General features: G+C 41.8%; 1 long non-coding RNA gene across 1 annotated transcript; it reads left to right on the forward strand.

Annotated features, from left to right (window-relative positions):
* Window positions 1-11,012: 11,012 nt before the first annotated feature.
* LOC142488537 (uncharacterized) lies at window positions 11,013-11,532 on the forward strand. The gene is made up of 2 exons (XR_012799480.1): window positions 11,013-11,132; window positions 11,309-11,532. It is a non-coding gene; the product is annotated as an uncharacterized LOC142488537 (long non-coding RNA).
* The last annotated feature ends 15,320 nt before the right edge of the window (window positions 11,533-26,852 follow it).

The raw sequence follows: 26,852 nt of genomic DNA on the forward strand, positions 1-26,852 counted from the left end.
GGACTCCGTCACCAATGTGTACTAATGGTTCTTCATGTAGTATATTGTTACAGGAAATAATGTCTTTGTGCACGCTACATGTAAGGCTGTCTGCAATGTTAAGTTGTATCCACTCATTTGTCTAACAAATGCTGTATATTATTAATGTACACGTATACATTTGAGTAAAGGCATAACGAAATTTGTATTGACCATTCTTGTAGAAGTCAAAACTGATTTGGCTGCACCAATTCGCTCCAGGAAGGCACAACAGTATCATCCATGGTTGAGGCAACCGTTGAATCCTGAATCACACACATCTCCATGAGGCCATCATATGGATCTGCAGTGGCTTCTTCAAACAAGATGTACGGAGGTACGTACAGTTGTTGGTTGTTTGCACATCCACATTGGTATTGGCCATATAAGTTTTGATACATATCATAGTAGTTATGTCCATCTTGCATCTGGTCTTGATGAATGGAGGGTGCCGGTATATCAGCAGACGCAACAGTCTGTGCGGCTTCAATGTAACTGGTATTGGGCAAAAATATGCTATTTAACAGAAGATATGTTCCATATTCCATGGTAAGTTTAAATGATGGCGCAACATTCCAGCATCCATATCGTTGATCTTGCCGATCATGGACACGCTCAAAACATTCATTTGCGGATAAAGTTAATCGTACAGAAGTTTTAAAATTTCATTGTTTGTCAGGTTCTTGGTAGTATGGATATTTGTTTTGGATCAAGTCATAGATTTGCCCCACGGTTGCCCTTTTCTCAGGCGTTGACTCGATTGCTTCATAAATCAAAAATTTGTATGATTTAGGTGGATGGCTGTGCAATGTGGAAGCTTCTGCTCTTTCTTCTCTCTTCAAGTGTACAGTGTCTAAGTTGAACGCATACGGATGTCTGCTGAATGTGTGAATAGTTACATGTTATCTTCGCGGTTTGTTCCAAGGTTATAATACAACCTAACTGTTATACGCCTAGGTTTTCTCCCACAAGAAATTTGTTACAATAATTGGCTGAAATTCTTTGTCTAAGATACCCTCTTTTCACAGGAATCGAAACTTTACTTTCTGCTTAGGCAATCAACATGTGCAAAACAAGTTTACTGTTTTAATTACAATAACAATGTGGGTGAAATAATCTACAGTGCTATGATGAACAGATTTCTGCTTACACTTAGCTAAAATTAACCATACACATACATCTCTCTCTTTGTCTGTTTTTCTTTTTTTCTCTCTCTCTGTTTCTCTCTCTGTTTCTCTCTTCTCTCTCTCTCTTTGACTCTCTCTGTTTGTCTCTCTTGATATATACATAGATATATATATATATATATATATATATATATATATATATATATATATATATATATATATATATATATATATAAAAATATATATAATTAGATAAATATATATGTTGATATATATTTATATAGATATATATATCTATATATATATATATATATATATAGATATATATATATATTAATATATATATATATATAATTAACTATATATTGTGTGTGTATATATATAGTATGTATATATATATGTGTATTTGTGTGTGTGTGTGTGTGTGTGTGTATATATATATAAGACATGCAAATGAACATACAGTACAGTAATATTTACAGTTGCTATATATATATATATATATATATATAGATCTTGCTACATTGAAGGCCTTGTTGTGTGCAAACAGGCCTTGTTCTAATAATCTTAACAGTTCATTACAGTTTATAACATTACTGGGTGAGTATGTTTGAGGGCCTAATTGAGTCAGCTGTGTAGAAGTTGTATTTAACAGCAAACAAGGCCTCTTTGCAGCCATGAAGGCCTGTACTGTTCATTCTGATTAGACAGCGATATCATCTTCCTCAGCAAATGCAAGAAGGAGCATCTGATCCCAAAAGGACTCGTCCTCAAAAACCCACTTGCTACCACATACAACACAAAATTCTCACAACAACTGTGCACCAGGAACTCAGAAAGATTAAGGAACCATCTCATCAGCATCTGTTACAGCAACAGGCGAAAGACAAAGGTGACAATAGACAGCATCCTGGAGACAGGAGAAATTCACACAGACACATGGAGAGGACTCCAAACATTCCATGAAAAACTCCTGAAGGGTCTAATTAGCAATAAGGAAAAGAAACTGCACAGACTGAGGCTAAGAATGAGATACTCTGCAGCAGCCAGCACAACAACTAATAATACAAACATTGACAGTCACCAAGAGCAGGACTGCACTGTTAACCTCTCAGATTACACACCTAATCAAGCAGAGTCCTCAGTATTATCAAAGGGTCTCACATTCTGCCCTACCAAGCCTATGGACAAGATTGAGCTTTGCAGTGACCTAGAAAAATACTTCAGAAGGCTGCGTCTTAAGGAGTTCTTCCATGACAGACACAAGCAAGATTATGCCAACACTGCAGAAGGAGAGCCGCTGCACATGAGCAGGGAGAAGAAAAAATCAAACTGGATCCCGCAAACTGGGCGCAACCCCACATTGGACCGGTACATTGAAAGCTTCAGACACAGCGCCAAAACCACCATCCTGGACAAAGTAAGGAAACAAACATATAATCTGACACTGATGGAGAGGAGAGCCATAGAATCGCTAAAGGCCAACCACAACATAACAATCAAACCTGCGGACAAGGGAGGAGCAGTGGTCATAATGAACACCACAGACTACCTGCGGGAAGCACACAGGCAACTCTCTGATTCAAAGTACTACACCCAACTGCAGGAGGATCCAACTAAAAAATACATGCGAGAACTCAACAGGATCATTAAAACACTCCCGATCCACACAAGAGAACAAATTCTGGACCTGATACCAGCTAACCCAAAACCTGGCACATTCTACATGCTCCCTAAAATTCACAAAGAGGGTAATCCCTGGGCGCCCTATTATCTCTGGATCTGGCACACTTACCGAGAATATTTCTGGCTGGGTGGAGGGCATTCTAAAACCACTTGTCAGGAACACACCCAGCTATATCCAGGATACCACCGACCTGCTAAACAAACTGAATGCCATTGGCCCCCTCCCTACAGGAACACTACTAGCAACTATGGATGTAGAGTCACTTTATACAAACATCCCCCACGAGGATGGGATTTCAGCCTGCAGATACTTTCTGGGATCGCAGGAGCCACTCACAGAGACAGTGACTAAATGCATTGAATTTATTCTGACCCATAACTACTTCACATTTGGAAATGACACATACCTCCAGACAACCGGGACCGCTATGGGTACTCGGATGGCGCCACAGTATGCCAATCTGTTCTGCGCAAAACTGGAAAGTGACTTTCTGTCCACCTGTCGCTTGAAACCCCTTACATACCTTCGCTACATCGATGACATCCTCCTGATTTGGACCTCTGGCGAACAGGACCTCCTACAGTTCTATGACAACTTCAATACTTTCCACCCGACCATTAACCTCAAACTCACCCATTCCCCGGATGAAGTACATTTTCTAGACACCACCATTACTATAAAGAACAACCAACTACAGACTTCTGTATACCACAGACCTACAGACAGAGCCAGCTATTTGAGGGACAACAGCTTCCACCCGACACACACCAAACATGCAACCATCTACAGTCAAGCCATACGATACAACCGGATATGCTCCGACACAGCAGACAGAGACCAGCGGATTAAAGCCTTGAGATCAGACTTTATAAACCGTGGATATAACCACAGAATTGTAGACCAGCAAATTCACAAAGCCACCAGAATACCAAGAAGTGATCTCCTTGAATACAAACAGAAGGAGACAAGCGACAGGGTTCCTTTGGTGGTCACATATAACCCACACCTAGGAGCCCTACGCAAGATCACCAGGAAACTACAACTCATCCTCCAGGAAGGTACAAGACTGCAACAGGTCTTCCATGAAGCACCCTTATTATCATACAGACAACCCCATAATCTCAAGAATATTATGGTGAGGAGTAAAGTATTCAGCAGTACAACTGAATGCGGGACCAAACCATGCCAGGACCCAAGATGCAAAACCTGCACAATGCTCTACACAGCGGACACAATACAAATACCACACAAGAATCGGGAATACAAAATCAGAGGAGGGTTCACCTGTTCCTGTCGTGTACCTCAACATGTGCATGAAATGCCCAGGGGGCTGCTACTACATAGGTGAGACAGGACAGGGGCTAAACAAGAGAATGAACCTGCATCGCCACAGCATCACACGCGGAACAAGAGACAGTCCTGTTGGCGAACATTTCTCTGACTCTGGCCATAAGATGAACGATCTGAGGGTTGCCATACTCAAAGGTAATCTTAACACCCTGAAAGAGAGACGGTTGCATGAATACAAATTTATGCAACTGTTCGGGACACTTAGCAGTGGCCTAAACAGAGATCGAAATTTTATGAGTCATTACTGACACTAGCGAACTCTCTTCCCATGAGTGCTAAAGGCCATGTCTGTACATACTGTGCTATATGTATGCACACACAGCTGTCTCTCACACATACTAATACTCCTTATTTTTCCATCCATATACACCAATAGGGACCACATAGTATCCACACACACTTTTAGTTGTGCTACAAACTCTCACATTTCCACACCCACCCACACCATTTATATCCCTCTCACTCCACACACACCTTGTGTAGAGCACTATTTATACTGTGGGCTCTCCATTCATTTTTATTCACACTGATACACATACACACTCTTTCTTCACTTGCTTTCAGTTACCCTTTGACACCTCTAGCCATAAAACACATCCACACCGGGGGAAGGACAAGCACAGATAACATTCCAAGAGACACTGTTTTTAAGTTATCCTTGCTTCATTCATTGTAACATCGCCGGAAGAAGAGATCAGTGTATCTCGAAAGCTCGCACAAATAAAAGCATTTCGTTAGCCACAGAACGGTATCATCTATTTATTTTTTTATTTTATATATATATATATATATATATATATATATATATATATATATATAATATATAGAGTGCTAAACTAAAGGCATTGATGTGTGTAAGCAGGCCTTGTTGTAATCATATTCAAAGTTAAATACAGCTGAGTGAATTAGGGGCTCACTCATACTGATACCATAATTGTAGCAAGTGTCCTAACATTTATATCTCATTAACACAAGGCCTGTTTGCTGACAACAGTGGCAGATATATATATTTATCAATTAATATATATATATATACACACAGTGTGTGTGTGTGTGTGTGTGTGTGCGCGTGCGTGCGTGCGTGCGTGTGTGTGTATACATATATCGATAGAGAACCAGAGAGACTACAGATATATTCATATAGGTTTACAGATCTGTTAATGTAACCAAAAATCATACATGGTCACATGCCAACATTATGAACTATGAAAGAAGATTAAGGTAAGTAATGTCTTACAGAGTTAAGACACCAGAAAAGATAACATTAAAATGTATGCTGTTATATGGGTACTTACTTAAAGTTGTATGTCAATAATATTAGCATGCTAGAAAAGAGTGATAAAATAGGCGCTACTTCGTGAATGAAATTAGTGAAAATTAATTAAGAAAGGTGGTACAAATAGAATTAATACTCCAACCCCTTGCTCAAACCTCACTGGTGGGACCTGTGTCACGGGTTCCAAGGGTTAAGTATTGCTCAAAACATCCAGGGGGAGCATGTGGGGAGATAAGAGAACAATATATACAATATAAGTGCAGACGTCAAGTATTTTATGGATATAAAAGCAGTGTCTTGGCTCTTATGGTTGATCTACTCACAGGAGCAAGGTGATATTTTGAGCAGTTGGCAAATTGGGTTGCCACCCTTGAAGATATCTATGAGTTGTACCCCCCTAGCGATTCTCCGTCAGCAGTGTATGTATAGAGAGAGGGAGAAAACTACATAGTGCGATCAATATGATAGTTTATATTTGAAAAAACACAATTAAAATGCGCACTTACAATTTTCACAAAAGTTTAAAAGCATGTATCACAATATGTGAATGGAGGATCTCCCGAAACAGCTCACCGCCTCCTTCAGGTCAGTCTGCTGGCTTCCACAGCTCTGCGTCCTGGACCGGAGCTTCCTTCTGCGCGCCCGTCTGCAAGATGTGACGTCACTGCATTCAGAGCTGGTTCTACGGATCGTCTCCAAGACCAAAATAGGTCCACTGGTAAAACTCTACGCGTTTCGCCTCAGCTACCAAACTGTTTCTCGGCTTCGTCAGGAGTATGATCTGTGTTCTGTTGGTGGCTATTTATACATATTTAATCAATTAAAAAACGGCTTAATTAATTAGCCCAAATTGCACTGGGGAGTCATTATTAGAATCAAATAGGAATGTGGTAATGTAGTAAACATAGGTACATACATAACATTGGAACATGGGGAATTTGCACTCTATTAATCACATACAATGTGTTTGACAATATTGATTACATATCAATAACAATTCAACCCTTAGTGGGTTTTATAACATGTCACCAGGAAAATGCTCATACTTAATGATGTTTGGCAATGCAGGCATATTGAATGCACAATGCATATATAGAGATAAAAAATAAAAATAAAAATAAAAAACCCATAATATAAATGGGAGGGAGATTAAGAATTCATATTATAATAGATGATAATACTGGCCTTAGGAAACTCACTGTGAAACGTTATTTTTTGGGAAGACACATAGAGCATAATGTCACCAGAGAAGTACCACCAGTAGTAGCAGAAGAGAGGAAATTTATCCATACTGGATTGAAACAAAAATCAAAATTTTACCCACATTTTGCTACTGGCAATCATTTAGATGTCTTCTTTGATATGGTCACCAAGGACTTTGAGACTCTAAACTCTGACCTAACAGCTAAGGGTAACAAACAAGTAGAAAATCTCACTAAAAATGAGAAAGATGCTCTTAAAGAACTCATGGATAACAAAGATTTGGTCATCAAACAGGCTGATAAAGGGGGGGGGAATAGTTCTTATGGATCGAGTAGATTACGAACGTGAGGCATCAAGATTATTGGGAGACACAAACACCTACGTAAAACTATCTTCTAATCCCATTATTAAATACACTGAAGAACTTAAGACCTTGCTAGATAGAGGAAAGGAGACCGGCATACTTGATGAAAAAGAATATAATTTTTTGTTTAAAAATAAAGCTAAGATGCCGGTCTTCTATTTTCTACCGAAGATCCATAAGAGTGCAGTCAATCCCCCAGGTAGACCTATAGTCTCGGGGATTGACTCACTCACTGCCAACCTCTCCCTTTACATAGACACCATACTACAACCTTATGTAGTCAAACAAAGGGCCTATTTGAAGGATACAGTAGATATACTTAATCTCTTAAATGAGATAAAATGGGAAAATCATTAAATACTAGTCACTTGTGATGTTGCTTCGCTTTATACCATCATTGAGCACACACAAGGATGTGAAGCAGTGAGGAATGTTTTGCAGGAAGATGGTAGTTTACCAGAATCACAAATTGACTTTATGATCGATAGCATAAAATTCATATTGGAGCACAATTATTTTTGGTATGCACATACTTTTTATTTACAGAAATGTGGGACGGCGATGGGGACGAGATTTGCGCCAAGCTACGCCAATCTGTTTGTTTCAGATTGGGAAAAACATAACATCTGGATAGAGGGTGAGCTTGGTGCGAATCTTGTCCTCTATCGCCGCTACATAGATGATATAATTTTTGTTTGGAGGGGTGGTGAAGACACTTTGTTAAAATTTATTGACAATATGAATGTCAATACCTATAATTTAAAATTCACGAGTGAATAGAGTCACCAACAAATTAATTTTCTAGATTTGAATATATATATCGAAGATGGAGTAATAAAAACAAAGACATATTTCAAAGAGATAGATAAAAACAATTTCATTAGAAGAGACAGCTGCCATTTACCAAGATGGATGGATAATGTTCCATCCAGTCAATTTACCAGAATCAGAAGAAATTGTACTGACATTGAACAATACCATACTCAATCCGAAAAAATTAAGGATAGATTTCTGGATAAAAAATATTCTGAGGAGAAAATAGAATCAGCTAGGAAGAAGGCCGAGGAAGTTCACAGAGGCGATTTACTGAGACCCAAACAAAAAGATAAAGCAAGGAACAACAAATTTGACTATGCATTCCTGACAGGATATAGTAGAGATGCTGGGAAAGTAAGAAAAATCATTACGAAACATTGGGAGATCCTTAAAAACGATCCCATCCTGGGCCCCAATATCCCAGATAAGCCCAATGTAATCTTTACTAAAGCAAGCAATCTCAAGAACAAACTAGCTCCCAGTGCGCTCAAGGACAACAAATCCAAGGATAATGGGTGGCTGAATAAGAAAGGCTTTTTTGGTTGTTCCACCTGTAGGGCATGTAGGTTCAGATCATCAGAACAAACCAAGTTCAGTTCTAATGTCACGGGTGAGGTCTTCAATATCAACACTTCCATGACTTGCAGAACAGATCATGTATTGTACATGATAGAGTGTTCTTGCACGTTACAATACATTGGCAAAACAATTAGACCCGTAAGAACTAGAATCATCGAGCACCTTAGTGGCATTAGTAGGAAACTAACCAATCATAGTATCCCTAACCATTTTACTGAATTCCATGGTGGGGAACCGACATGCCTAACCTTCAAAGCCATTGAACATGTATTACCCCATTGGAGGGGAGGTGATAGGGGTTTAGAACTTTTAAAACGAGAAACCTTTTGGATTCACCGTTTCAAAACATTAGCTCCAAGAGGACTAAACGCTGAGATAGATATCACCCCTTTTTTGAATTAAAACATCTGTCAATGTAATAATTGTTTTTTGCCTCTGCTCCCTCGTTGCTTTCACCTGCTTTTCATTTCAGATCTACCTCCAAGAATGGCTATCAGTCTCTAAAATGTGTCTTTGTTATTAGCTATATATTCATTCTATATGCACCATTTTATGTAAATGATATGTCACTGCAATGGTTTGCTCAAAAAAATCACCCCCACGCCACATTTTTGATCACTGCAGCACATCCTTTTTTCAATTGTGTGATCAGTAAGCACAGTAACATCAGCCCTACCCTTTAATAATTAGATATTAGTTAAGTATACACACTAATAAACACATATGAGTTAAGTATCCCTCAATGTGGCATGAAGTGTCTAAGAAATACATTTTTTTGTCATTTTTTGATGAACCATGACGTCATTTTTTGAGGATCCATGAAATCTTTTGCAAAAACCTCATCAGTCTCTTTTTTGACCTTAAATATAGGCATAATGATATGCCAATACTTCTGCTAATTACCTACAGAGCTCAAGAACGTATTAACCTGTCACCAACTCCCTCAAACCATTTGGGCCAGTATTAGCATCTATTATAATATGAATTCTTAATCTCCCTCCCATTTATATTATGGGTTTTTTATTTTTATTTTTATTTTTTATCTCTATATATGCATTGTGCATTCAATATGCCTGCATTGCCAAACATCATTAAGTATGAGCATTTTCCTGGTGACATGTTATAAAACCCACTAAGGGTTGAATTGTTATTGATATGTAATCAATATTGTCAAACACATTGTATGTAATTAATAGAGTGCAAATTCCCATGTTCCAATGTTATGTATGTACCTATGTTTACTACATTACCACATTCCTATTTGATTCTAATAATGACTCCCCAGTGCAATTTGGGCTAATTAATTAAGCCGTTTTTTAATTGATTAAATATGTATAAATAGCCACCAACAGAACACAGATCATACTCCTGACGAAGCCGAGAAACAGTTTGGTAGCTGAGGCGAAATGCGTAGAGTTTTACCAGTGGACCTATTTTGGTCTTGGAGACGATCCGTAGAACCAGCTCTGAATGCAGTGACGTCACATCTTGCAGACGGGCGCGCAGAAGGAAGCTCCGGTCCAGGACGCAGAGCTGTGGAAGCCAGCAGACTGACCTGAAGGAGGCGGTGAGCTGTTTCGGGAGATCCTCCATTCACATATTGTGATACATGCTTTTAAACTTTTGTGAAAATTGTAAGTGCGCATTTTAATTGTGTTTTTTCAAATATAAACTATCATATTGATCGCACTATGTAGTTTTCTCCCTCTCTCTATACATACACTGCTGACGGAGAATCGCTAGGGGGGTACAACTCATAGATATCTTCAAGGGTGGCAACCCAATTTGCCAACTGCTCAAAATATCACCTTGCTCCTGTGAGTAGATCAACCATAAGAGCCAAGACACTGCTTTTATATCCATAAAATACTTGACGTCTGTACTTATATTGTATATATTGTTCTCTTATCTCCCCACATGCTCCCCCTGGATGTTTTGAGCAATAATATTAGCATGAAATGACTATCTACATTACCAAAATAACCCACATACATCATCTTGAACAAGAGCTAAGTGAATGTCATCTTCCATTAACATGCCAAGTGTGTAATAATGTTGTACCATGAATCAAGTGATGATTAATAGATATTCATATGTTATAAAATATGCCTTCATTGAGTCAGTGAGCATTTATAAACATTCATGTGTACAACTGTACCACTTGTACTGGCCTGTGGCAGTCCTGTGGCACTGGGTGTGGGCAGTGGCAGTTCTATGGCATTGGGTGTGGGCAGTGGCACTTTACTAGCACTAAGTGTGGGCTGTTGCACTTCAGGGGCACTGGGTGTGGGCTGTGGCACTTCAGTGGCACTGGGTGTGGGCTGTGGCACTTCAGTGGCACTAAGTGTGGGCTGTTGCACTTCAGGGGCACTAAATGTGGGCTGTGGCAGTTCAGGGGCACTGGGTGTGGGCTGTGGCAGTTGTGAAATAGTTGATAAACATTGCAAGAGTGATGGTGGAGCACTTTCTTGTTTTTGTGTTTTAATCTTTTTCCAAAAGCTGGTTATTAGTAATTGTTGCCCTAACTTTCTTTTGCGTGTCTCATTTGTAGGTGTCGGTGCCATATTTTGAACAGATGTAAGCGGTTGGATTTTGACAGGGACCTGTACAGAACTTGCACCTACTGTACCGTTATCATCCAGAACTGGGGAATGAAGAACTGATGACTCAGGAGAAATAGTAGCAGCATGTAAAGATCCATCCTCTGATGGGGTAAAGTGGAATTGTTGTTCTCTTGCTGTACTCCGAAACTGATTTGCTTGGCTTACATTCAGAACTAGTGCTTGTAATGTCCTGTTTACATTTTGGATTTCTTTAGGAACTTGGATGATGACTTTTTGCATTTGTGACATTTCTGATATTGACCTTTCATGCATCCTTTCATGCAGTGAGATCATCCTTTCAAGCACTGACATCATTTCTGAATGGCGACGATTTTCTTCACCCACGATTCATTCTTCAGAAGCTGCAATAGCTGAGTAGGTGTCACGAGCAGGAGGACTTGAATGCTGGGTTAATCCAGGAGTGTCAACATCTTCATGGTCACTTGAGTGAATTTGTCCTTGAGCGGCAACATCTGGTTCTACAAATAAAGAAAGACATTATGAACTGCCATGGAAGTTTCCCTTTGTTTTCACTATAATGATAGTTGTTCTCATTGTGTAACACATAACATGTTTCCCTAATTTTTTATTTGTGTCCAATTAAAAGATGATGCTTGAAGTAACAATGATGTTTCGACTCAGTGTGAAAGAAGAATGAATTAAAGTTTGTTGTAACATCACAACTCCTATCTGATACTTTAAAACACACACAATACATGTTGTCAGGAAACACTACATCTTCTGTGACAATAACTGATGTGAAGTTCATTACATGTGAAAGGCATTTATTTTGCATGGCAAATGAAATTCTTCAAATGTACACGTTATATGTGCTGCACCTCATACACTTACCTTCCATTCTTGATGATGACCTTGATGGGACAGGTGATGAGACATGTTCAGTGACAGGTGACACAGGAGCTGCAGGAGCAACTATATAGAAGAATAACATCAGAATTTAATTGTCATGTGTACATAATTAACATGAAGTATCTGTAGTGGGAGTAGTTATGGCTAAATATCAGCATCACATAACGAAATGACAATGATATGGTTCGGGCAATCTGTATATTATCCATCTTAACATAAATGTACATGTGAACCTAATCGGCACATTTATTTTCAACACCATACAACATACAATGTTCATGCAGGAATGCGTTGTAAAATGAAGTATTCTCTTGTACATATACTGCATATGTTGTGTAGTAATCTAACTATAATAATGTACATCACTACCATGTAAGCAAAGTTGACTCTGCTTACAATTCAGCACCTAATTGTGGAAATGTGTACAGAGGCGGCACATTTTATTTGACTGCGGCTAGCTCCGCAAGCCTAGGGATGCCCCGGCATGCTAGCCGCACTCCCTCGGCGTGGTGCGCATCATCGACGCGCGGTCACGCGTCATCGGGTGCCTGCGCTCCCTGCACGCGTGTCCAGGGCTCCCCGAGGGAGCCCTGGTGTCCCGCAATGTGGGGTATGGCGGCAGGGGGTTCCGGGGGACCCGGCGGACCCGGCGAGCGGAGGGAGAAAGCCCCGATCGGAGGGCGCTCCTCCGCGGCTTCGGCGCGCACCCGGCACCCTCCGGCGCGCGCCTGGTTACTGCTGCGGCCGAGACCGAGCAAATGCTCAAATAAACTCGGCCGCAGCAGTATGAATGTGTTTAGAGATCTGTCCAAACATTTAAGAGAAGCAGGTGTAGCGCTCAATGTGGCTGACACTCAGCAACACATGCAGTGTGTCGCTCACAGTTGGTACTGGTGTGATAAGGTGGCGTATCTATAACGTTAAAAGAATATATGAGTGAACGAATGACTAACGTACGTTTTCATATATAGTGGACTGGTGGGTGAAAGTATTCAGATAATTACCATTTCAAATGAATGTGATAAACTTCTGTTCACCTTGTCAGCTTCTAACAACTGTAGTCCCTCCCCCAAGATGTGACACCACCCTGATCTTTTATTTGGTTCTACCACCTGTAAGGCGTCTCACAAGACTTGACCCTACCATGACCCTGTGATCTGGCTCTGTGGCCGACCCCACCCCCTCTGTTCACCTCTATGCTGTGATTACATATTAATTGCAGCTGGTTTCACACACCGGTACATGTGCGAAATACAAATATGAAGTGAGCTACATATGAACACAATTAAATACCATATGGTACATGTTCCTATTTATGCTCACATTATATTACATGAAGCGAACAAAGAGCTTTAATAAAACATAATGAAATTTGTGTTTGCAAATTATTTATGTTCGCCTTTGAATGCACAATATTCCATGCAAGACTTGATTAGGCAGTAATGGCCTGTTTATAGGTGTAATATATATATTTAAGTTATCATTACTGTGACAAAGAATGAGTGCGGGTGTGCTTTGTGGTTATGCATGTTAACCCATTGTTTGTACAAAGATTCACACATACATTCAGCTTTCAACTATAGGGCAAAGATGTTGAATGCTTTGTAAGGTAGAAGGTTGCAGTGTGTGTTATTTGGAAGATCCACAAAATAAACAATACAAACCGGCGCCAAAATAGTCCAAAGGGAATACTTATAGTCCAATGGTGTTAAAGTCTCTAGTGGTGGATATCAACTTCCAGCTCCTCCACAAGATGTTACTCTATACATATGTTGCAGAAAGAAAAAAGATAAAAAGAACACATCATAGTGCAACAATGCAAATATAGAACATGCAGGACAAACAGGACAGGACAAACACTAAACAGAACAAGCAAGGCTGACTAATAGTAAGAGTTAATTTAATATACACAATAAAAAACTATAGCAGATGTGGGATCCGGTAGGTTAAAACCGGAGTCCTACTTACAGAACTGCCACAGATCATAAGCAGAGATATAGATGAATGGTGACCTGCTGTAGCTCCGTGTGAACACGTGACATCCAAAAGTTTCTTCCAAATGGTGTCCTGCACTCCGCAACCGGAAGTGCGTCACTCCGAAGCTCTCCAGGGACTGTCAGTCAATCCACATCCGGAAACACATCACCAGGAGGCGGGTAGAAATGCCGAAATCCCTTCTCTCAAACGATTACTGCGATCACGCTCTGCAAGTCCTCTGCCTTAGTTGAAAGTAACTCAAAACAAACTGCCCAACGCGTTTCGTGCGCATGCGCACTTCTTCAGGGCAAATAGATCACTGGGCATGAAATACCTATATACTGACAGGACTAATACTATTGGATGGCAAAACACCCACCCATAACCAAATCAACCTGCGTGATTGGTCTAAATAGCTGTCAGTCACGCCTAGTATACACACAGCCGTACTAACAAATATACAATTAACAAACGATCACAAACAAACGAGAGGGGGGAATCAGCTTAATCAGATCAGTAGGCGTGAAGCTTATTGGATCTATGAGCTGAAGACCCTCTCTCCTAATGGCTTGAATATTGATTTTGAACTGGGAGTCTTTTTAAAATAATATATTTATATTTTTAATATATATTTTTAATTCTAATATTTATTTATGTATTCGTAAAAAAATAATAAATTATATTTTTTAATATATATATTTTTATGGACTAAAAGAATGTGTCACTTTTCCTTTATGGATTTAGGTTTGCGTGTTTTTTTATGATTAATACGTTGATTTTTAAATGCTTGTAATATGATGTATGTTATTCATAGCATTTTAATTATATAACTTCATTTTTGTCAGTATTTAAAGGATTTATGTTTGTAATGTGATCGTTTGTTAATTGTATATTTGTTAGTAAGGCTGTGTGTATACTAGGCGTGACTTACAGCTATTTAGACCAATCACGCAGGTTGATTTGGTTATGGGTGGGTGTTTTGCCATCCAATAGTATTAGTCCTGTCAGTATATAGGTATTTCATGCCTAGTGATCTATATCCCCCGAAGAAGTGCGCATGCGCACGAAACGCGTTGGGCAATTTGTTTTGAGTTACTTTCAACTAAGGCAGAGGACTTGCAGAGCGTGATTGCAGTAATCGTTTGAGAGAAGGGATTTCGGCATTTCTACCCGACCCTGGTGATGTGTTTCCGGCTGCGGATTGACTGACAGTCCCTGGAGAGCTCCAGATTCATTCGGAGTGACGCACTTCCGGTTGCGGAGTGCAGGACACCATTTGGAAGAAACCTTTGGATGTCACGTGTTCACACAGAGCTACAGCCGGTCACCATTCATCTATATCTCTGCTTATGATCTGTGGCAGTTCTGTAAGTAGGACTCCGGTTTTAACCTACCGGATCCCACATCTGCTATAGTTTTTTATTGTGTATATTAAATTAACTCTTACTATTAGTCAGCCTTGCTTGTTCTATTTAGTGTTTGTCCTGTCCTGTTTGTCCTGCATGTTCTATATCTACAATATATTCCAGCCTCCTAACCATCAACAACCAAGTAATATCACTAAGGGGGATATTACTCTGACAAACCCCACTGACATTGCAAATGCATTCAATGATTACTTTGTGGGGTGTGCCACTAACTTATTAGCGAAACGCAGCCCAAACCACAAATCTGAATCTCACCCTGGGAGTACACACATAGCCCCACTCCCTCCCAATACTGCCCACAATTTTCAATTTGGCCCAGTATCTGAAGAGGAGATTACACAAGCGCTCCTCAAACTAAAACTAAGCAGCCAATGTGGACCTGACTTACTACAATCTAGGTTCCTACGACTTGGTGCCCCAGCTATTGCCAAACCAATTGCTTCCATAGTCAACTCTATCCTGTCTGCAGGCCATATCCCTAAGACTTGGAAAACTGCCAGAGTTGTCCCAATCTTCAAAAGTGGGGACAAAAACACTGTCTCAAACTACAGGCCAATCTCACTTCTCCCAATTCTATCCAAAGTAATGGAAAAATGTGTCCACTCCCAATTAAGCGATTTCTACACCAAGACAAATTTCCCTAGCCAATTCCAATCTGGCTTTTGTCCCAAATACTCCACCGTAACTACCCTGCTAAAAGTTTGCAATGAAATCCAGTGTGGAATGGAACGTGGACAACTCACTGGTGCAATATTCCTAGATTTTGCAAAGGCTTTTGACACAGTTGATCATGCTATCCTGCTTAACAATCTCCAGAGCTCTGGAATAGGGAAGCATGCTTTAAACTGGTTTCAGTCCTACCTATCAGGAAGATCCCAACATGTGTCCATCTCAGGCTCTAACTCGAACACCTGTGGTGTCCCCCAAGGCCCTGTTCTGGGGCCCCTACTCTTCTCAATGTTCATTAATGATCTTCCCAAAGCTTGTAAGGAAGCCTCAATACACATGTATGCAGACGACACAATCCTATATGCACACAGCCAAAGCCTCTCTGACCTTCAACACATACTTCAGTCTGACTTTTTGAGACTCGAAAACTGGATTTCCCAAAACAAACTGTTTTTAAACACTGACAAGACTGTAACAATGGTATTTGGGACCAAGACTACATTTTTAAAGCTTCCAGCGACTGAGCTCCTGATTAGAACCAACGCTAACACCACCCTAACTCCTGTTACTAGTTTTAAATACCTGGGCTTATGGTTTGACTCCCACTTAACATTCGGGATGCACATTGATACCCTGACAACCAAGACCTATGCCAAACTAGGGGTACTTTACAGAACAAATCCTCCCTAAGTCTCCTGGTCAGAAAGGGTATCGCACAGCAGATGCTAATGCCAATTATTGACTATGGAGACATAGTATATGACTCGGCACCTCAAACCCACCTTAGCAAACTTGACACCCTCTACAATTCAATTTGTCGTTTTGTTCTCCAATGCAACTACAACACACATCACTGCGAAATGCTTAAAGAATTAGATTGGTCATCACTAGAGTCTAGGCGCAAAGTTCACCTTTCCTGTCTTGCCTTTAAATTCTTCATGGACAAGCTACCCAGCTATCTGAACAAGCTCCTCACCCCTACCACTTGCAGCACTCATCACCTGAGATCAGACTCCAAAAGACTGTTCATGGTCCCAAGGCTCAACAAAGTATCCGTCCGTTCCTCCTTCTCCCACCGTGCACCCCAAAACTGGAACAACCTACCAGAGACTCTCACATCCACCACCAGTTTAAGTTCTTTCAAATCTAAGGCTGTCTCACATTTTAATCTGGTCTGTAACTGTTTCATACGCCCATAACATATATTTTCTTTAACTGTGCACGCAATGTCTTGTATATAATGTATACCCTGTTCATTTATGTAACTGTATTTGTAACCATGTATTATTTGTCTTACTCTGTGCCCAGGACATACTTGAAAACGAGAGGTAACTCTCAATGTATTACTTCCTGGTAAAATATTTTATAAATAAATAAATAAATAAATATTTGCATTGTTGCACTATGATGTGTTCTTTTGATCTTTTTTCTTTCTGCAACATATGTATGGAGTAACATCTTGTGGAGAAGCTGGAAGCTGATATCCACCACTAGAAACTTTAACACCATTGGACTATAAGTATTACCTTTGGACTATTTTGGCACTGGTTTGTATTGTTTATTTTGTGTTTCTTTTTGCTAACTGTGTCTTGGAGTTAGTATCACCTGGCAGCCTAGCCCATTTTTTGATTTTGTGTAGGGTCACATAATATTATTAATATTAATACACTGTATTGTTATTGTTTTACCTTTTAGCGCTATATACTGTACACCATTTCCCTTTTTTTTTTATTTGGAAGATCATTACACATAATCCCTTCATGCAGGTAAAGTTGTGTATGTTTACTCATAATGATGTCATCCACGATAGCTGAGCCAATACATGTTTCCAAACACACATAGATATATATATATATAATTTTTTTTGTTTTTTTAGGACAACTATATATACATATATATATATATATATATATATATATATATATATATATATATATATATATATATATATATATATAGATAGATAGATAAATAGATAGATAGATAGAGAGAGAGAGAGAGACATATATACAGATATATATGTAGGTATGCTTATATTAGGAAAAACTATAAGTTTCAGCGGAAATATAGATAAGAACTGTAACATACGACACGCGTAGTACAGTAACATTTGTCACCTGGTGGAAATTGAGCTGAATAGATTCCGATATCTCTGTCCCCTGCCAAACCCTCCACGACGACAGGAAGAAATTTTTCCCCCATCTGCTCCTCCAATGGAGTTAACATTAGAGCTTGTGCTGGCGGGCCACCTCCAGTGGCAGAAGCATGCATCCGTTGTGCTTGTATTTTTTTCTTTAAGTTTGCCCTGATATAATCGAATCTCTTCCGACAATTCGCCCGGTCCCTGACATGATTCCCACACACAGACACAGCCAATGTTATTTGATCCCACATTTCTTTTTTTGAGGCTGAACTTGTCCGCCCTTGAAATACATAAAAAATATATGACATTACAAATTAATAGAAAGACGAACATTGTACAAAAATGATACCTGTTCCAAGAGATACCAAACATGCTGGTTTAGGTTGAATATGTGTTGCACATGAGCATTTACGTGGAAACATACAAATCTAAGGAAGCTTGCATGAATATTGTTTGAACTTTGGCAAACTTTTTAGACTGATTGTTATGGTCGTTATAAAGCATGAAGGGTTATGTGTGTAACAATTACTTTAATTGATAAATATTAGAGAATTATAGCTTGATATTAAGACATTTCACATGACCTAGGATAACATGTCTTTGAACAATCAATGCAAAGATAGACTTACCTAGTAAATGCCCATACAGAGAGTCATAGTGCTCCAAAATCCGTGTGACAAGAACTCTGTTTTCCTCTTCATTGAAACGAGGATTACGTGGCCGCTTCACACGTTTCCTCCGAACACGTGCAGCCCCAGAGCTTGGCTGCTGCTGACTGGACTCTCCTTCTTCCAATGGAAGAGACTCCAAAAGCGGCCCACCACCAATGACCCCACCACCAGACACCCCAGCAGCACCAGCAGCAGACACCCCACCAGCACCAGCAACAGACACCCCAGCAGCACTAGCAACAAACACCCCAGCAGCACCAGCTACAGACACCCCAGCAGCACCAGCAACAGAGCCACCAGCAGCACTCGCACTCACAGCAACACCACTCGCACTCTCAGCAACACCAGTTGCACTCACAGCAACAGGACTCCCCTGAATCCTACGTTCACTCAGACGTGTACTCACACGACTACCAGTACCACTCACACCAGCATCACTCTTCCCACGCCTTTCGGCCATACCTATAGCACTCACAAAGAACAGAAAAGAAATTTAAAGACAATCGCACTGAACACTTACAAAGTGAAAACAAGACAAAGATGTTAACAAAACAACACAGGACAAACCTCTCACAATACACAACAACTCTCAGTCAATATGAAATATGTAAATCGCCCAGCTCTGTGTGTCTCTCTCTCTCTCTGTCTCTCTCAACAACACAGAGAATGAATACAAATACACACTGCCTTTAAATGGGCCGCTCAATCAAAAATATGATTGCTTCGGCAGATTCAGCAAGAAGTTTAATTGGCGAACCTAATACCACCCCGCCATGCACGCCGATACACCTGTGTGTGATCAGCAAATCATCGGCAGAGTGGGAACAAATGTTTTCGGCTTGATTCGGAAGGGATTCGGCACTTATTGCATACGGCTAGGGAAAATCGGCAGAATCATGCGGATAAGGAATACTTGGCGAGAGGACTTTTTAGGCGCATAGGGCCACATGCAGTAAGCCCTTTAAAATTTTTTCGCCAAGTGTGGCGGATAGGTGGGCGATAGGCCTTTTTTTGGCGATTTACCCTCGCAGTATTCAGTAAGGGCCGAATCCTTCCGATCCCTGCCGAAGCACTGCGAAAGCAAAGCTGCCGATGAGCCTGTGCCGATACAGCCTGGTTCCCGATAAGCCTTCCGATAAGCTTTTTCTGCCGATAGGTGTTTGCAGCAGAGAGAGACAAGCCGCTCTCTCAGCGCAAACATCGGCAACAAATAAAGTATTTACAGTGGCGACATTGCTTATTGAAGCAAAAGCCGCCGGCTCCATGCGGCTGGGAAGCGGGTAGCCGCGGCGCGTGGCGGCGCACTGTGACGTCACAGTAACATGCGCGCCCGGCTTCCCCATCTTCCCCGGCTTCCCCTGGCTTCCCCGACACCCCTGGAGATCAAATGAAGGTAAGCGGGGGTGCGGGGAAGCAGAGGGGCAGAGCAGGAGCCGGGTACGGGGTCGGGAAGGGAGGTAAATTGCACGCGAAGTGGAGGGGGGGTGCGTGGGGGAAACGCGGCGGCGCGCGGTTGTTACTGGCGGCAGCTGGGGTAGATCTCGGCGTGCCGTCGTGATTTAGTTCAATAAACAATGTCGGTGCTGTATAAACAACTTTTATTCCTAGTGTACATGTGCAGGGGGTCTCCGGAGTTGAACCGCATTGGTTTTAGGTCTGGGGACCCCCTGCTTCCCGAGATACAGGTCCCTTTATGAGGTGCCGGTATCCCTCTGCATTTAAAGGTCCCGATCACGTGACCGTGAAATTTAAACAAAGCAGAGGGATACCGGCACCCCCTAAAGGGGCCTGTATCTCGGAGAGCAGGGGGTCCCCAGACCTAAAACCAAACCGATTCCGCTCCGGAGACCCTCTGCACATCTACACTATGAGTAAAACACACACATCAATAAAGCCTCGTTCCTTACCTTAGAGGGTATCTGCTATGGTAACGAAGCAGCATGAATATTTATTTAATAATACTGTACAGTGAGCAGGGGGTCCCCCGAGCTGAACCGCATCACTTTGTGGACCAGGGACCCCCTGCTTCCCGAGTTACAGGCTCCGGAATGTGTCATCGGGTGGCAGTATCGCCGCCATCTTTATAGCGTCCCATTCGCGACGTGCCCGCTATAAATATGGCGGCGACACTGTAACCGATGCCCCAAACCGGGGCCTGTAACTCGGGAAGCAGGGGGTATCTGAGCCACAAATCAATGCGGTTCAGCTCAGGGGGCCCCCTGCTCCAGCACAATAGTATTAAAAATACATAAATGCTGCTTCATTACCATAGCGGATAGCCGCTAAGGCAATGAAGGGGTTAAGGCAGAATAACATGTTTATTGGGGACATTTGCCCCCAATAAACATTGCAATAAACAACATACACCCCCTGTGTATGTAAAATACATAAACAACAATAAATACATTAAATACATATAGTACTCACCACCCATGTCCGGCTGCCACGATGAAGGCCATCCTCCTCTTCATCCTGCCCATGGTCCCCTCCGCTGCTGCAAAACAGACACAAGAATGAAAACACCCAAAGTAATGTCCCCTAACCCCTTAATCACCATAGCGGTTATTAACCGCTACAGTCATTAAGAGGTTAACCCACCCTCACCCACAACTCAGGATGCCTAAATACCCTCCCACACTAACCCCCTATCCCCGTGAGACCTAACCCCCCTCACCCAATACCCACAAGGGAGGCCTACCCACATACCGTTGGGGAACCCACCCCACCCCAGTACCCACAATAAAAACAATACAGTGACCCAGAATAAACATCATAATATTTATTAAATACATTACCCACCCCCTGTGCCCCCCCATAAATACAAGATTTATCCTTTTACAAACAGGGTTCATAACGCAGGGTTCATAACGAGTCCCCGGTGGGCTGGCGGGGCACCTGGACAGACCTACAGGGTACCAGCAGCCCTTTTCAAATAGGTTCTGGAGGCCTGCTGGTGGGTCCCGCCAGCACCATGGCCCCCAGGTGGTTTCCTTGGGTCACCGTGGGCCACAATTGGGTCCCCACGGTAGGCCCAAAGATGTCTGGGAGCCCAGGGTCAGACCCACAGGTGTCTGCGGGGCCTCGGGTGGTTCCCACGGGGGTCTGGGGAATTCACGGGTGCTCACTACGGGTCCGCAGTGCCCCCACAGAAGTGGGACCACACATCATCATCCCCGCACCTACGGGTCGGCGGTGCCCCCACAGAAGTGGGACCACACAGCTTCATCCCCGCAGACTATGGGTCGGCAGTGCCCCCACAGATGTGAGGCCACCGCTTCATCCCCGCATGTGTCACCCGTGGAACCACCAGCCTGGTACCCATGAGATACCCGAGGAAACCACAGATGGTCTCCAGAGGTCTCACGCAGAACCACGGAACAAACCCTGAATGTAAAAAAATAAACTTGGCCTATACATTCAATACATACACCCCCCCCCCAACACCTACAGTACAATAATGTGCAAAATAACTATTATCCAGATATGGATAATAGATTAATTGCCCATTATTAAAAACATTAACTAGCATATTCAAATAAATAAAGTACTACTGACCTCATCAATACGAAGTGTCCGTCGCCAGCAACATCCTTGTCTTGTCCACAAAATACATTGCCAAAACAAAGCCAATACATTGCAATTGCATTCAGATATCAATTAACCTCTTAAACACCTTATCGGATAATAACCGCAAAGGTAATTAAGGGGTTAAGCCACACTGGCCCGATACCCACCCTTCACCCATTAATTTGTACAGTGGCTTCATCTTGCAAATATATATATATATATATATAATAATCAAAAAATAAATAGATGATACCGTTCTGTGGCTAACGAACTGCTTTTATTTGTGCGAGCTTTCGAGATACACTGATCTCTTCTTCCGGCGATGTTACAATGAATGAAGCAAAAGGTATACTTAAAAACAGTGTCTCTTGGAATGTTATCTGTGCTGTTCGTTCCCCCGGTGTGGATGAGATTTATGGCTAGAGGTGTCAAAAGGAAAATGAAAGCAAGTGAAGAAAGAGTGTGTATGTGTATCAGTGTGAATAAAAATGAATGGGGAGCCCACAGTATATACAGTGCTTTATACAAGGTGTGTGTGGAGTGGGAGTGGATATAAATGGTGTGGGTGGGTGTGGAAATGTGAGAGTTTGTAGAGCAACTAAAAGTGTGTGTGTGGATACTTAGTGGTCCCTATTGGTGTATAGGGATGGAAAAACAGATATATATGTGTATATATATATATATATACACACACACACACATGATGAACCAATATACAAATAAATGTAGAAGGGTTATCAAAACCATACTGTACTACAAATAACAATTCTCCATAAAGGCACACTACAATAAAATTAATTTCCTTTCATAATCCTAACTGATCTTACAATCACAATCATCAAATGCTAATCAAATACCTCTAATGGCAATCAATACATTGCATTTACATTGCATATATGATGCATCCAATCTATGCATCATATACATTCTGCAAATGAATGTTAACAATAAAATTGCAATCAAATAGAAATACCTCCAAACAAGTAAACTATTTTATCCAATCCAGTAAACATAAATCAATTACCATTCATTAATGACATCCCTAAACAATTTACATTCCATCCCTAACAATTAAACAATTAACAATTTCAAGCCTTTAACATAACAATTGAGCCCGAGAAAAAATATATGTACCAACAAGAATACCAAATACAAAACGAAGCCTAAACCTGACCTCAAGAACACAATACAATATCAACAATTACATCTATCTAATTGTAAAATACTTTAAACACACAATAAAGCATAGCAGCAAAGACTGATATATAGAAGTATGAAGATGGTCAGCGCAAACTCATGGACCTCACGATGTTGGTGGAACAGAGTGGAGTTGAATAAAAGATGGAATAAAATATAATAAAACACAGTATTAGTGCATGCATCAACGTGTGTGGGGGATGAAGGGGGGGGGGAGGGGGAGGAGGTGGGGGATGTGAAGGTTGGGATGATAGTGGATTGCCACTGGATATACAGTAAATGAAACGTAAACAATTAGTTTCAGTGACTCACACGGGCTTGTGTGAGACTTCACCCTCAATGCTGACTGTGGTTGGTGAATGCAAACTCCTATAGCGGAGTGACAATAAACAAAAAACTCACACGGCCTAATGTGAGTTCATTCCCTCAGTGGGTGATGTCAGCCTGTTTAGGTGATGTAGGTACGTCTCAGCAAACTATCCCGAATGGGTGTGGTGTGTGAGTGGTTCCTCTCCCCATCGCCCATAGACCAAAGTATGTGCAAAACCAGAATTAGCAATATAAACAGGTCTTTATTGGTAACAGTTAAAACATGAAAACGAGCATGAACAAGAATAAACGATGAAAATACAAAGTGAATAAACAATGAACACACTCACACTAAATGGCAACTCTTGTTGCGCCAGCATCAGCCGCGTGGTTTGATCCAGCAAGATCTCTTCCTCCGTTGGTGTTCTCACTGACGCGTCCGGCAGTGGAACCGGAAGGGATGATCTACACCGGATGTCCTGCGGTTGGCTTGGTCCCTCTCTCAATGAGCTCCGGCAGGGAACAACGCGTTTCGCAGTAAGCTTCGTCAGGTTCCATCTTCATACTTCTATTGCAACGTTAAGAAGGACTCGGGGTTTCCTTCTTCAAGGTCAAGCAGCAGCTAAAACCAACAAAAAGGGCCAGTATACATTTTTATACTCTTTTATACTATCTCATAATTTTTACATTTTTTAATTATTTAATATATCCTAGGCGTTGAAATATTTTCTAGCCACACATTCCAGGGAGCGCCCCAGTTCAAACATCCACCTATATATATATATATATTTGCATGATGAAGCCACTGTACAAATTAATTGGTGAAGGGTGGGTATCGGGCCAGTGTGGCTTAACCCCTTAATTACCTTTGCGGTTATTATCCGATAAGGTGTTTAAGGGGTTAATTGATATCTGAATGCAATTGCAATGTATTGGCTTTGTTTTGGCTATGTATTTTGTGGGCAAGACAAGGATGTTGCTGGCGACGGAGACTTCTTATTGATGAGGTCAGTAGTACTTTATTATTTGAATATGCTAGTTAATGTTTTTAATAATGGGCAAATAATCTATTATCCCTATCTGGATAATAGTTATTTTGCACATTATTGTACTGTAGGTGTTGGGGGGGGGAGGGAATGTATTGAATGTATAGGCCAGGTTTATTTTTTTTACATTCAGGGTTTGTTCCGTGGTTCCGCGTGAGACCTCTGGAGACCACCTGTGGTTTCCTCGGGTATCTCACGGGTACCAGGCTGGTGGTTCCACGGGTGACACATGCGGGGATGAAGCGGTGGCCTTACATCTGTGGAGGCACCGCCGACCCGTAGTCTGCGGGGATGAAGCTGTGTGGTCCCACTTCTGTTGGGGCACCGCGGACCCGTAGTGAGCACCCGTGAGTTCCCCAGACCCCCGTGGGAACCACCCGAGGCCCCGTAGACACCTGTGGGTCTGACCCGGGGCTCCCAGACATCCTTGGGCCTACCGTGGGGACCCAATTGTAGCCCACGGTGACCCAAGGAGACCACCTGGGGGCCATGGTGCTGGCGGGACCCACCAGCAGGCCTCCAGAACCTGTTTGAAAAGGGCTGCTGGTACCCGGTAGGTCTGTCCAGGTGCCCCGCCAGCCCACCGGGGACTCGCGTGGGGCTGCGTTATGAACCCTGTTTGTAAAAGAATAAATCATGTATTTATGGGGGGGCACAGGGGGTGGGTAATGTATTTAATAAATATTATGATGTTTATTCTGGGTCACTGTATTGTTTTTATTGTGGGTACTGGGGGTGGGGGGGGGGGTTCCCCAACGGTATGTGGGTAGGCCTCCCTTGTGGGTAGTGGGTGAGGGGGGTTAGGTCTCACGGGGATGGGGGGTTAGTGTGGGAGGGTATTTAGGCATCCCGAGTGGTGGGTGAGGGTGGGTTAACCCCTTAATGACTGTGTAATAACCGCTATAGTTATTAAGGGGTTAGGGGACATTACTTTGGATGTTTTCATTCTTGTGTCTGTTTTGCAGCAGCGAAGGGGACCATGGGCAGGATGAAGAGGAGGATGGCCTTCATCGTGACAGCCGGACATGGGTGGTAATTGCTATATGAATTTAATTTATTGATTGGTGTTTATGTATTTAAAATGGCCACATTCACTATTATCCCTTTGTGGATAATAGTAATTGTGGCCATTACTATACTGTATGTGTTAAGGGGGGTTGGGGGTTATTTCTTTATAAGTACGTATGTGTTTAGACATTAATTTGGGGGGGCACATAATTGGTACTGTAGGCCTGCTGGTAACACCTGAAGGGGTTAACCCACCGTGCCATCTTTATTGTGGGTAGCCGGGGTGGGTGAAGGGGGTATTTGGCCCTTGTTGTTTGTTTAGGGCTTGCAGGGGGGTTGCGAGTGCGCTTAACCCCTTCATGACCGTAGCAGTTAAAACCGCTACGGTCATGAAGGGGTTAAACTCTCCCGCTACCCACCCGCAAGCCCTAAACAAACCACCATTGGGGCTAATACCCCCTTCACCCACCCCCGCTACCCACAATAAAAAGAAAACACACACAACAGCCCCAAACTAACTAAAGAAATATATATATATATATATATATATATAAATAAAAATATATATATATATATTACACCAACAAAACCTATACCCCCCTAACATACAGTATAGTAATGGGCACAATGACTATTATCCACAAATGGATAATAGTGCATGTGTCCATTTAAAATACATACAGAACAATAAATACATTAAATACATATAGCACTCACCCATGTCCCGGCTGGCACGATGAAGGCCATCCTCATCTTCATCCTGCCCATGCCCCATCCGCTTCTGCAAAACAGACACAAGAGTAAAAACATCCAATGTAATGTCCTCTAACCCCTTAATCACCATAGCGGTTAATAACCGCTACAGTCATTAAGGGGTTAACCCACCATCACCCACATACCCTCCCCCACTACACCCTCACCCCATGAGGCCTAACCACCCTCACC

Source organism: Ascaphus truei, chromosome 2 (genome assembly GCF_040206685.1).
Source record: "Ascaphus truei isolate aAscTru1 chromosome 2, aAscTru1.hap1, whole genome shotgun sequence".
Lineage (NCBI taxonomy): Eukaryota > Metazoa > Chordata > Amphibia > Anura > Ascaphidae > Ascaphus > Ascaphus truei.